Below are 12163 nucleotides of genomic sequence, written 5' to 3'. Positions count from 1 at the left end.
CCCCTGGATCCATTTGATCCCAGGGATGGCCTGCTAAAGGGAGAAACAACTCCTGAGGTTCCTGGAATGTTGGTGGGGGTGGGGTGAGTCTGTCTATACTCCCATTTCCTCTTGAGTCCTGGGAGAAACTACACGAGTTGAATAACAAATGGGATTAAGAGAAACCAAAAATGTACCAGTATCATTTTCAGCATGATGTGTATGAGCTTCCACCAACACCATCATTCCAGCATGTTCATGAGCAGTTACAGTCATTTTCTTACAAATATAAGCAGTAACCAAAATCCCCAAACCTCCCACAAGTATAGGAATAAACAATGAAAACAGAGTCAACAACTTTTCCAATCACATTTCCAAATTTAGCATTAAACAAGTCACCAACTTTGTCAAAAACAGATTTAGCAGATTTTGAGAGAGTTTTTACTAAGATCAGAAATCTTATAAATTATTGCAGTCATATTCTCAGAGGAGTCAGAGAGGAGCATAACACAGTTTTCAGGATCAATAATACTTAGTACGTTACAGTGTCCTCCTTCCTTCGCCAAAAGCTGATCTAAAGCCAACTCGGCTGACGATTGCTTTCAGATTTTGGACATCTAACGAGAGTTGGCTTAAATTCATATGGGCCTGTAAAGAATAGGTTAAATTGTTTACCCACTTTCCTAGGGCAACCACACCCCAGGAGGGTATGATTGACATACCAAAATCTCACCCAGGTGTAGGACATGACCATAGGCTTCCTGATTTTCTAGGATGAGTCGTTTGCCACGCTGCAGTACACCAGAGTTGGTTTTACCTGTCTCATTGAAAAGATCGGTGACCGGAATTCTTAACATGTACATTTCTGTTCTCCCCAAATAACAACACCCCCCATCCAGAAGGTAAAGTGAGATACCCCTTGTCACTGCATAGCCACATCCATCCAAAAGGTGCTCCCATGCCTTCCTCTATCCTAGAGAGGTTTACACCTGTCACCTGTTGCTGTACATCTACTACACTAAAATCCCCTTTATCATAGTTTCTCCTATCACTATACTCTTCTCTCAGTTGACCCATATATACACAACAAGCTCTAGTATCTCCCATATCTTCCATCTACCACATTAGGTAAGTTTGTTCCCTTCTTGTGACCACCCCAACATAGATGTGTCCCATAATCCCCAAATGTTCAACAGTCTTTCTAGCCAAGCACTTTATTATACATGAAGCAACAGCAAAACACAGTAGTCCTACCAGGAGTGGAACAATCATGGCAGACAGGAACATCATTACCTTACCCATCACGTTTCCAAATACACCATTAAACCAGTGTCCAATTTGGTCAAAGATGGTGTTGTCAGCATTTCACAGAGTACCTCCTAATTTAGCCAGGTCATTTATAATAGCTGTCATGTTGTCAGAGGAGTCAGGAAGCAACATGACACAGTAATCCTCATTGTTTATTCCAAGGGACCTGTAGGCCCCTCTGTCTTTCATCTCTGGTCACTACTGCCTTCACATTTGCACAATTAGTGATAACTGAGTAAAACCCTGTACTATAACATTAGTAAGGGCCTGCATGGAGTATGCCAAATGGTTAATCCCCTTACCCTTTACTACAACTCCTGCACCTGGAAAGATTACTAGGGCTGCCATCTCTACCTGAGGCAGCACATGTCCATAAGCTTACTTTACTAGGGCTGCATCTCTACCTGAGACAGCACATGTCCATAAGCTTACTTTACTAGGGCTGCCATCTCTACCTGAGACAGCACATGTCCATAAGCTTACTTTACTAGGGCTGCATCTCTACCTGAGACAGCACATGTCCATAAGCTTACTTTACTAGAGCTGCATCTCTACCTGAGACAGCACATGTCCATAAGCTTACTTTACTAGAGCTGTATCTCTACCTGAGACAGCACATGTCCATAAGCTTACTTTACTAGGGCTGCATCTCTACCTGAGACAGCACATGTCCATAAGCTTACTTTACTAGGGCTGCATCTCTACCTGAGACAGCACATGTCCATAAGCTTACTTTACTAGGGCTACATCTCTACCTGAGACAGCACATGTCCATAAGCTTACTTTACTAGGGCTGCCATCTCTACCTGAGACAGCACATGTCCATAAGCTTACTTTACTAGGGCTGCCATCTCTACCTGAGGCAGCACATGTCCATAAGCTTACTTTACTAGGGCTGCCATCTCTACCTGAGGCAGCACATGTCCATAAGCTTACTTTACTAGGGCTACATCTCTACCTGAGACAGCACATGTCCATAAGCTTACTTTACTAGGGCTGCCATCTCTACCTGAGGCAGCACATGTCCATAAGCTTACTTTACTGGGGCTGCATCTCTACCTGAGGCAGCACATGTCCATAAGCTTACTTTACTAGGGCTACATCTCTACCTGAGGCAGCACATGTCCATAAGCTTCATTATTCTGAGCCACTGCTCTTTTATCTCTGCCAATCGATCTGAAACTAATTTGCAAAGAACTGTTCAGCAGCTCAGAAGCAAGTAATGTTGTTACTGTCAGTTCAGTTTCCCCCAGATAATAACACCCTTTCCATCCCATGGGGAGGGAAATGTAGCCAATACCCCCACAGATCCAGAGATGATCCGGAGGTGTCCCCATGCCTTTGCTTATGTTTGACATATTTACCCTAGTTATCAGTTGTTGCCCATCCAGCACATCAAAACTACTGGTATCTGTTTTTAGGCCTGTGTAAGACAGGCAATTAGTGGTGTTTCCTACATCCACATTCCCTGAGTTGCAGATACAAACAGGGAAAGTTATTGTGGGTTTTAATCCTGTCAACACAACATCTCCTTTATCATTTAGGGGCTTTACACTACAAGTCAAATACTCCCCCCATTGTACTTTTGGAGGTCCTATGCATTTAATCAGATGGGAATTGTTGCCTGGTTGTACGCTAAAGGAACCTTCTCCTACCTTGGCCATCTGGTCTCAATGTGCACACTCTCCTTAAATTCTTTAGCTGCATCTGTACTATTACCTATTGCCTTATTGGATAATCCATTTTCCCATGTTACATCCTTCCCCCTAGTGACCAACATCAGAATAGTATAATTGCTGTTTCTTTGTCAAACCCTGGTGTTGTTCCATTGCATAAAATTTAGTAATTAACAACCAAAATCATTCTTTCCAATTGGTACTGCCTGGGTTCCTGACAGAGAGGCTGTGGGGGTGGGTTTCTGGAGAATCATTACCTGTGTGCCAGATGTGTTCCCCCTCCCCTGTAATCCTATGTATGTCACTGATTTCCCCCATTTATTATTCTCCACATCCCCGTCCACAAAGGGAACAAGTAGGATTTGGAGAACAATAAATACCCTGTATGTGTTTTTCCATGGTTGCGAATTTCTGGTTTGACAACCATAGTGTGTGTGTATGATGGTTTCCTCGACATCTGATGACTCTTCAGGTTCTGTGGCTGAACCCTCTGTTGGTTCTTCTGACCTTTGGTCTCAGCCTTCTGCTCCTGTCCTTTGGCTCGGACCTTCTTCCTCCTTCAGATGTTCTCGGGGCTCTGCTCTCCCTTCCTCCAGTCGCTCATCCATGGCTTCCACTCTGGGAGATGCTTGCAATTGGAGAGATGATGCTAGCCGGACCTCTCCTCTACCCGCAGCGCTGTTGATGTTACCATGGTTACATGGAATCGACCCATCTATCGTGGTTGGTTCCATTTTCGCTTGTGGACCCTGAGTTTCACCCATTCTCCAATGTTTATGGGTAGCTCGTCAGGGTCTTCGCCTGGGATTGGTTCTGCTGCTTTCCTACTGTGAGAGAGGAGAAAACTTACAACAGAAGTTAGTTCCTTCATTTACTCAAGATGGTCGCACTATATCTCAGTTATGTCTATCTGTCGGTCAGTCATAGGTCTCACCCCTGGGGTGTTCATTGGTCGTCTTGGTCGCCTTTGTTAAGGCTGCTGCACATTTTCATGGGGACATGGCCTATTTATTGCCTTACCTCCCTTATACTACCTCATTTGCACATGCTATATATAGACTTTTCGACTGTATTATTGATTGTATGTTTGTTTATTCCATGTGTAACTCTGTGTTGTTGTATGTGTCGAACTTTGCCTTATCTTGTCCAGTTCGCAGTTGCAAATGAGAACTTGTTCTCAACTAGCCTACCTGGTTAAATAAAGGTGAAAAAAAAAATCCTAATGATATATCGTAAGGGTGTAGAGTAATAGTAATATGTTATACACCAGTGCCCCCTGGTGGTGATACAAAGTAACATTTTATGAACAAATTTTTATGAACAAATACGTTCAACCTATTCAAATAATTGTTTTATTCCACTATTGGGCCTTTACCCAATAAACCCTGCCATAATCCATAGACATCCAAACAATGAAACGTACATCGCACTATACATAATCAACTCAACTCATTCACTTGGTAAATCTCACACAGAATTACCACTATTCATAAACAACTCAACTCATTCACTGGGTACCTCTTCAAAATAAACACTACTATATAAGAAATAACTAGTATTTATGTAATAGTCGCCCGCATTACAACCCAAAATAAAATAGATGATTAACGCTGAACCACCTCTTCAAAACCAAAATAACCAGTATAAAATGAGGTGATTATTATTTCTGAACTACCTCTCCTAAAGAAACTAACTAGTATTACAGTAATGATCTCTTCGCATTACAACTGAAAATAAAATAGAAGTGTCACGTCTGCTTCCGCTCTCCCTTCCCCTGGCGCTCGTTCCTGCCATCCATCACACTCACACCTGCCTTCCCTCGTCACTTGCATCAGCGTTATTGGACTCACTTATCACATGTTCATTTCCTCCACTATATTTGTCATTTCCCTTGCTCTGTTCCCGGCTGCTGCATTGATTGCTTTTTTTGTCTTAGTTTCTGTTCGCTGACGCTATGCTGGACTCGTTATATATGTCCGTAATTAAATGTTTTACTCCCCGTACCTGCTTCGGCTCTCCAACATCATTTCATGTGACAAGGAGAGATGAGTACCTCTCCAAAACCAAAACAACTAGCATTGATAATGGCCGCTCGCATTATGCACCCAATATAAAATAGATGATCATTACTGAATCACCTCTCAAAAAATAAAAAGCTAGTTTTTCAGTAACGGTCATTACTACCCAAAATAAAAATGTAAATCATCAATCATTCATTTCATTCATCCTATATTGACAACATGTATTTCACCAATAGTCCGTTACGTAATTTCTCCAAACTAAAATCTGACTATGTCATATTCAAAGTCTATGCTTTAGATTGAGTGAAATACATACATACAGGAAATACATACAGTGCCCTCGGAAAGTATTCAGACCCCTTTACTTTATCCACATTTTCTTATGTTACATCCTTATTCTAAAATGGATAAATAAATAAAAAATCAACAATCTATACATGATACCCCATAACGAGAAAATGAACAAAGGTTTTTTAAATGTTTGCTAATTTGTTAAAAATTACAAACAGAAATGCCTTATTTACATAAGTATTCAGACCTTTTGCTATGAGATTCGAAAATGAGCTCAGGTGCATCCTGTTTCCATTGATCATCCTTGAGATGTTTCTACAACTTGATTGGAGTCCACATGTGGTAAATTCAATTGATTAGACATGATTTGAAGAAAAAAAACCAGTCATGAGGTCAAAGGAATCTGTAGAGCTCCGAGACAGGATTTTGTTGAGGCACAGATCTGGGGAAAGGTACCAAAACATTTCTGCAGCATTGAAAGTCCCCAAGAACACAGTGGCCTTCATCATTCTTAAATGGAAGAAGTTTGGAACCACCAAGACTCTTCCTAGAGCTGGCCAAACTGAGCAATCGGTGGAAAAGGGCCTTGGTCGGGGAGGTGACCAAGACCCAAATGTCACTCTGACAGAGCTCTAGAGTTCCTCTGTTGAGAAGGGAGAACCTTCCAGAAGGACAACCATCTCTGCAGCACTCCAACGATCAGGCCTTTATGTTAGAGTGGCAAGACGGAAGCCACTCCTCAGTAAAATGCACAACAGTCCACTTGGAGTTTGCCAAGAGGCACCTTAAGACTCTCAAACCATGATAAACAAGATTCTCTGGTCTGATGAAACCAAGATTGAACTCTTTGCCCTGAATGCCAAGTGTCATGTCTAGAGGAAACCTGGCACCATCCCTACGGTGAAGCATGGTGATAGCAGCATCATGCTGTGGGAATGTTTTTCTGCGGCAGGGACTGGGAGACTAGTCAGGGTTGAGGCAGAGATGAACGGAGCAAAGTATAGAGAGATCATTGATCCAGAGCACTCAAGACTTTAGACTGGGGTGAAGGTTCATCTTCCAACAGGACAACGACCCTAAGCACACAGCCAAGAAGGAGTGACTTCTGGACACGTCTCTGAATGTCCTTGAGTGGCCCAGCCAGAGCCCGAACTTGAAACCAATCGAACATCTCTGGAGAGACTTGAAAATAGCTGTGCAGCAACGTTCCCTATCCAACCGGACAGAGCTTGAGAGGATCTGCAGAGAAGAATGGGAGAAACTCCCCAAATACAGGTGGGTCAAGCTTGTAGCATAATACACCCCCCCCCAAAAAAAAAAAAAAAATTGAGGTTGTAATCGCTACCAAAGGTGCTTTAACAAAGTACTGAGTAAAAGGTCTGATACCTATATGCGATACTAATTAGCAAAAAATTCTAATAACCCGTTTATGCTTTGTCATTATGCTGTATTGTGTGTAGTTTAATGAGGGGGGGGGGACAATCAAATCCATTTTAGAATAAAGCTGTAACGTAACAAAATGTGGAAAATGTCAAGGGGTCGGAATACTTTCCATGCATTCACTGTATATGCATCAGTTGGTCACAGTTTCCTTTTTTAAAAAATGCCTCAGGATCTCGTCACAGTATTTTTGTGCATTCAAATTGCCATTGATAAAATGCAATTGTGCTCGGTGTCCGTAAGATATGCCTGCCCATACTATAACCCCACGACCACCATTGGGCAATCTGTTCACAACGTTGACATCAGCAAACCGCTCGCCAACACAACGCCATACATGTGGTCTGCATTTGTGCACAAATGTTTTTGATAAATATGCTTTTTGTGTGGATGAAAACTTTTGGGGATCTTTTACTACATGTTGCGCTTATATATTTAGTCAATGTATATTGACCAGTGACAATTTTGAATTAAGTTACTTAACAATAGTTTAGTCGGCTGGCTTAAGTGTCTGACAAGCTAGCCAAATGGACTGAATCGCTAGACACTACATGCCTGTAGCTAGTCACTGCCAGCCGTATGGTTCTCCGTATGTTTTTATTAAACCAAGTCACGTCGAAATAGGCCATTGTGATTTTAGTCCCATCACGAATGTCTCAAGTTAGCTAGCTAGGTAACATTCTTACATCATGAGATTGAAATCACATTTCGCCCTTTATGGACAGCTACTTGGTTTACTGAAAGCATACGTTCAAACCAGTCATACATATCTGATTGTATCTGAATTACCCTCAGCAAAATGTTCTGGACTAGCTGGCTCTTTAAGCTAGAGACATTCAACATTGGTCAAGTCAGTTAATGCTTTTCCCTTGTCTCTATATCCAGCTGATGTTCACCTTGTGTTCAGCAGAGAGTATTCAGAGGTAGTTCCAGCTGCACACAGCCTCATCTCTGTGCTGACCCAGACTATTAATCAGGGTCAGAGTCCAGTGCCACCGCATCAACAAGCTCAGGTGCATCCATTGCATGGTCAGGGGCATCATCAGCAAACAGAGTTGCAGGGACAGACCCAGAGACCACTGCATTCCTCCAGTAACCAGGAGATGGCCAGGTGCATATCAATGGTCCCAGAATCCAGGAAATGTGTCATTTTGCTTTCCATACCCAACCCATCATAGGGTCTACCCCATTTTGATGATTGATCAATTCGGCCAAAAATCTGTAAATTACTTTTTCACCTTTATTTATTTAACCAGGTAGGCAAGTTGAGAACACAGAGTTACACATGGAGTAAAATAAACATAAAGTCAATAATACAGTAGAAACAAGTCTATATACGATGTGAGCAAATGAGGTGAGATAAGGGAGGTAAAGGCAAAAAAGGCCATGGTGGCAAAGTAAATACAATATAGCAAGTAAAACACTGGAATGGTAGATTTGCAGTGGAAGAATGTGCGAAGTAGAAACAAAAATAATGGGGTGCAAAGGAGCAAAATAAATAAATAAAATAAAATAAATACAGTAGGGAAAGAGGTAGTTGTTTGGGCTAAATTATAGATGGGTTATGTACAGGTGCAGTAAATGTACTGTAATGTAATATGTGAGCTGCTCTGACAGCTGGTGCTTAAAGCTAGTGAGGGAGATAAGTGTTTCCAGTTTCAGAGATTTTTGTAGTTCGTTCCAGTCATTGGCAGCAGAGAACTGGAAGGAGAGGCGGCCAAAGAAAGAATTGGTTTTGGGGGTGACCAGAGAGATATACCTGCTGGAGCACGTGCTACAGGTGGGTGATGCTATGGTGACCAGCGAGCTGAGATAAGGGGGGACTTTACCAAGCAGGGTCTTGTAGATGACATGGAGCCAGTGGGTTTGGCGACGAGTATGAAGCGAGGGCCAGCCAGCGAGAGCGTACAGGTCGCAATGGTGGGTAGTATATGGGGCTTTGGTGACAAAACGGATGGCACTGTGATAGACTGCATCCAATTGGTTGAGTAGGGTATTGGAGGCTATTTTGTAAATGACATCGCCGAATTTGAGGATTGGTAGGATGGTCAGTTTTACAAGGGTATGTTTGGCAGCATGAGTGAAGGATGCTTTGTTGCGAAATAGCAAGCCAATTCTAGATTTAACTTTGGATTGGAGATGTTTGATGTGGGTCTGGAAGGAGAGTTTACAGTCTAACCAGACACCTAGGTATTTGTTGTTGTCCATGTCCAAGTCAGAGCCATCCAGAGTAGTGATGTTGGACAGGCAGGCAGGTGCAGGCAGCGATCGGTTGAAGAGCATGCATTTAGTTTTACTTGTATTTAAGAGCAATTGGAGGCCACGGAACGAGAGTTGTATGGCATTGAAGCTTACCTGGAGGGTTGTTAACACAGTGGCCAAAGAAGGGCCAGAAGTATACAGAATGGTGTCGTCTGCGTAGCGGTGGATCAGAGACTCACCAGCAGCAAGAGTGACATCATTGATGTATACAGAGAAGAGAGTCAGTCCAAGAATTGAACCTTGTGGCACCCCCATAGAGACTGCCAGAGGTCCGGACAGCAGACCCTCCGATTTGACACACTGAGCTCTATCAGAGAAGTAGTTGGTGAACCAGGCGAGGCAATCATTTGAGAAACCAAGGCTGTCGAGTCTGCCGATGAGGATGTGGTGATTGACAGTCGAAAGCCTTGGCCAGATCAATGAATATCATATCATAACTCTCGCACTGACTCGCTCACACACATTTCGGATTCGGTTCTGCTGAGTTGCAGGTCACCACCAGTCTATGGCCCATGATGTGTCAGTCATGTTTTCAACCAGGCAGCATTGTGCATCGTCCAGAAAATGTTAAAAATGTTCAACTAGTTTTCATTGGAAAGGCAGATAAAGTGTTTACTTTTGATAATGCTTTTACATGTGAGCACAGAATATACTCATTACTCGATGTGCTTAATTGCATCACTTTTGTTTCTAAACTCAGCAAAAAAAGAAATGTCCCCTTTTCAGGACCCTGTCTTTCAAAGATAACAATGAATGAAAATGGACCTGTGGAACGGTCGTTAAGACACTATCATCAACTGGCGCCGACAGAGATGGCTGCCTCGCTTCGCGTTCCTAGGAAACTATGCAGTTTTTTGTTTTTTTTACGTGTTATTTCTTACATTAGTACCCCAGGTCATCTTAGGTTTCATTACATACAGTCGAGAAGAACTACTGAATATAAAAGCAGCATCAACTCACCATCAGTACGACCAAGAATATGACTTTCGCGAAGCGGATCCTGTGTTCTGCCTTTCACCCAGGACAACGGAATGGATCCCAGCCGGCGACCCAAAAAAACGACTTCGTAAAAGAGGGAAATGTAGCAGTCTTCTGGTCAGACTCCGGAGATGGGCTCATCGTGCACCACATCCCAGTATACTTCTCGCCAATGTCCAGTCTCTTGACAACAAGGTTGATGAAATCCGAGCAATGGTAGCATTCCAGAGGGACATCAGAGACTGTAACGTTCTTTGCTTCATGGAAACATGGCTCACTGGAGAGACGCTTATCGGAGTCGGTGCAGCCAGCTGGTTTCTCCACGCATCGCGCCGACAGAAACAAACATCTTTCTGGTAAGAAGAGGGGCGGGGGCGTATACCTTATGGCTAACGAGACGTGGTGTGGTCACAAAAGCATACAAGAACTCAAGTCCTTCTGTTTACCTGATTTAGAATTCCTCACAATCAAATGTCGACCGCATTATCTACCAAGGGAATTCTCTTCGATTATAATCACAGCCGTATATATTCCCCCCCAAGCAGACACATCGATGGCTCTGAACGAACTTTATTTGACTCTTTGCAAACTGGAATCCATACATCCTGAGGCTGCATTCATTGTTGCTGGGGATTTTAACAAGGCTAACCTGAAAACAAGACTCCCTAAATTGTATCAGCATATCGATTGCGCAACCAGGGCTGGCAAAACCTTGGATCACTGCTATTCTAACTTCCGCGACGCATATAAGGCCCTGCCCCACCCTCCTTTCGGAAAAGCTGACCACGACTCCATTTTGTTGATCCCTTCCTACAGACAGAAACTAAAACAAGAAGCTCCCAAGCTGAGGTCTGTTCAACGCTGGTCCGACCAATCTGATTCCACACTCCAAGACTGCTTCCATCACGTGGACTGGGATATGTTTCGTATTGCGTCAGACAACAACATTGACGAATACGCTGATTCGGTGTGCGAGTTCATTAAAACGTGCGTTGAAGATGTCGTTCCCATGGCAACGATTAAAACATTCCCAAACCAGAAACCGTGGATTGATGGCAGCATTCGCGTCAAACTGAAAGTGCGAATGACTGCTTTTAATCAGGGCAAGGTGACCGGAAATATGACCGAATACAAACAGTGTAGCTATTCCCTCCGCAAGGCAATCAAACAAGCTAAGCGTCAGTATAGAGACAAAGTAGAATCTCAATTCAACGGCTCAGACACAAGAGGTATGTGGCAGGGTCTACAGTCAATCACGGATTACAAAATGAAAACCAGCACCGTCACGGACCAGGATGTCTTGCTCCCAGGCAGACTAAATAACTTTTTGCCTGCTTTGAGGACAATACAGTGCCACTGACACGGCCTGCAACCAAAACATGCAAGGGTGCAGGCCCAGACGGCATCCCCAGCCGCGCCCTCAGAGCATGCGCAGACCAGCTGGCTGGTGTGTTTACGGACATATTCAATCAATCCCTATCCCAGTCTGCTGTTCCCACATGCTTCAAGAGGGCCAGCTAAACGACTATCGCCCCGTAGCACTCACTTCCGTCATCATGAAGTGCTTTGAGAGACTAGTCAAGGACCATATCACCTCCACCCTGACACCCTAGACCCACTCCAATTTGCTTGCCGCCCAAATAGGTCCACAGACGATGCAATCTCAACCACACTGCACACTGCCCTAACCCATCTGGGCAAGAGGAATACCTACGTGAGAATGCTGTTCATCGACTACAGCTCGGCATTTAACACCATAGTACCCTCCAAGCTCGTCATCAAGCTCGAGACCCTGGGTCTCGACCCCGCCCTGTGCAACTGGGTACTGAACTTCCTGACGGGCCGCCCCCCAGGTTGTGAGGGTAGGCAACAACATCTCCACCCCGCTGATCCTCAACACTGGGGCCCCACAAGGGTGCGTTCTGAGCCCTCTCCTGTACTCCCTGTTCACCCACGACTGCGTGGCCACGCACACCTCCAACTCAATCATCAAGTTTGCGGACGACACAACAATGGTAGGCTTGATTACCAACAACGACGACACGGCCTACAGGGAGGTGGTGAGGGCCCTCGGAGTGTGGTGTCAGGAAAATATCCTCACACTCAACGTCAACAAAACTAAGGAGATGATTGTGGACTTCAGGAAACAGCAGAGGGAACACCCCCCTATCCACATCGATGGAACAGTAGTGGAGAGGGTAGCAAGTT

The sequence above is a fragment of the Oncorhynchus gorbuscha genome, linkage group LG12 (assembly GCF_021184085.1).
Source record: "Oncorhynchus gorbuscha isolate QuinsamMale2020 ecotype Even-year linkage group LG12, OgorEven_v1.0, whole genome shotgun sequence".
Classification (NCBI taxonomy): domain Eukaryota; kingdom Metazoa; phylum Chordata; class Actinopteri; order Salmoniformes; family Salmonidae; genus Oncorhynchus; species Oncorhynchus gorbuscha.
Note: the sequence above shows the minus strand (reverse complement) of the source record.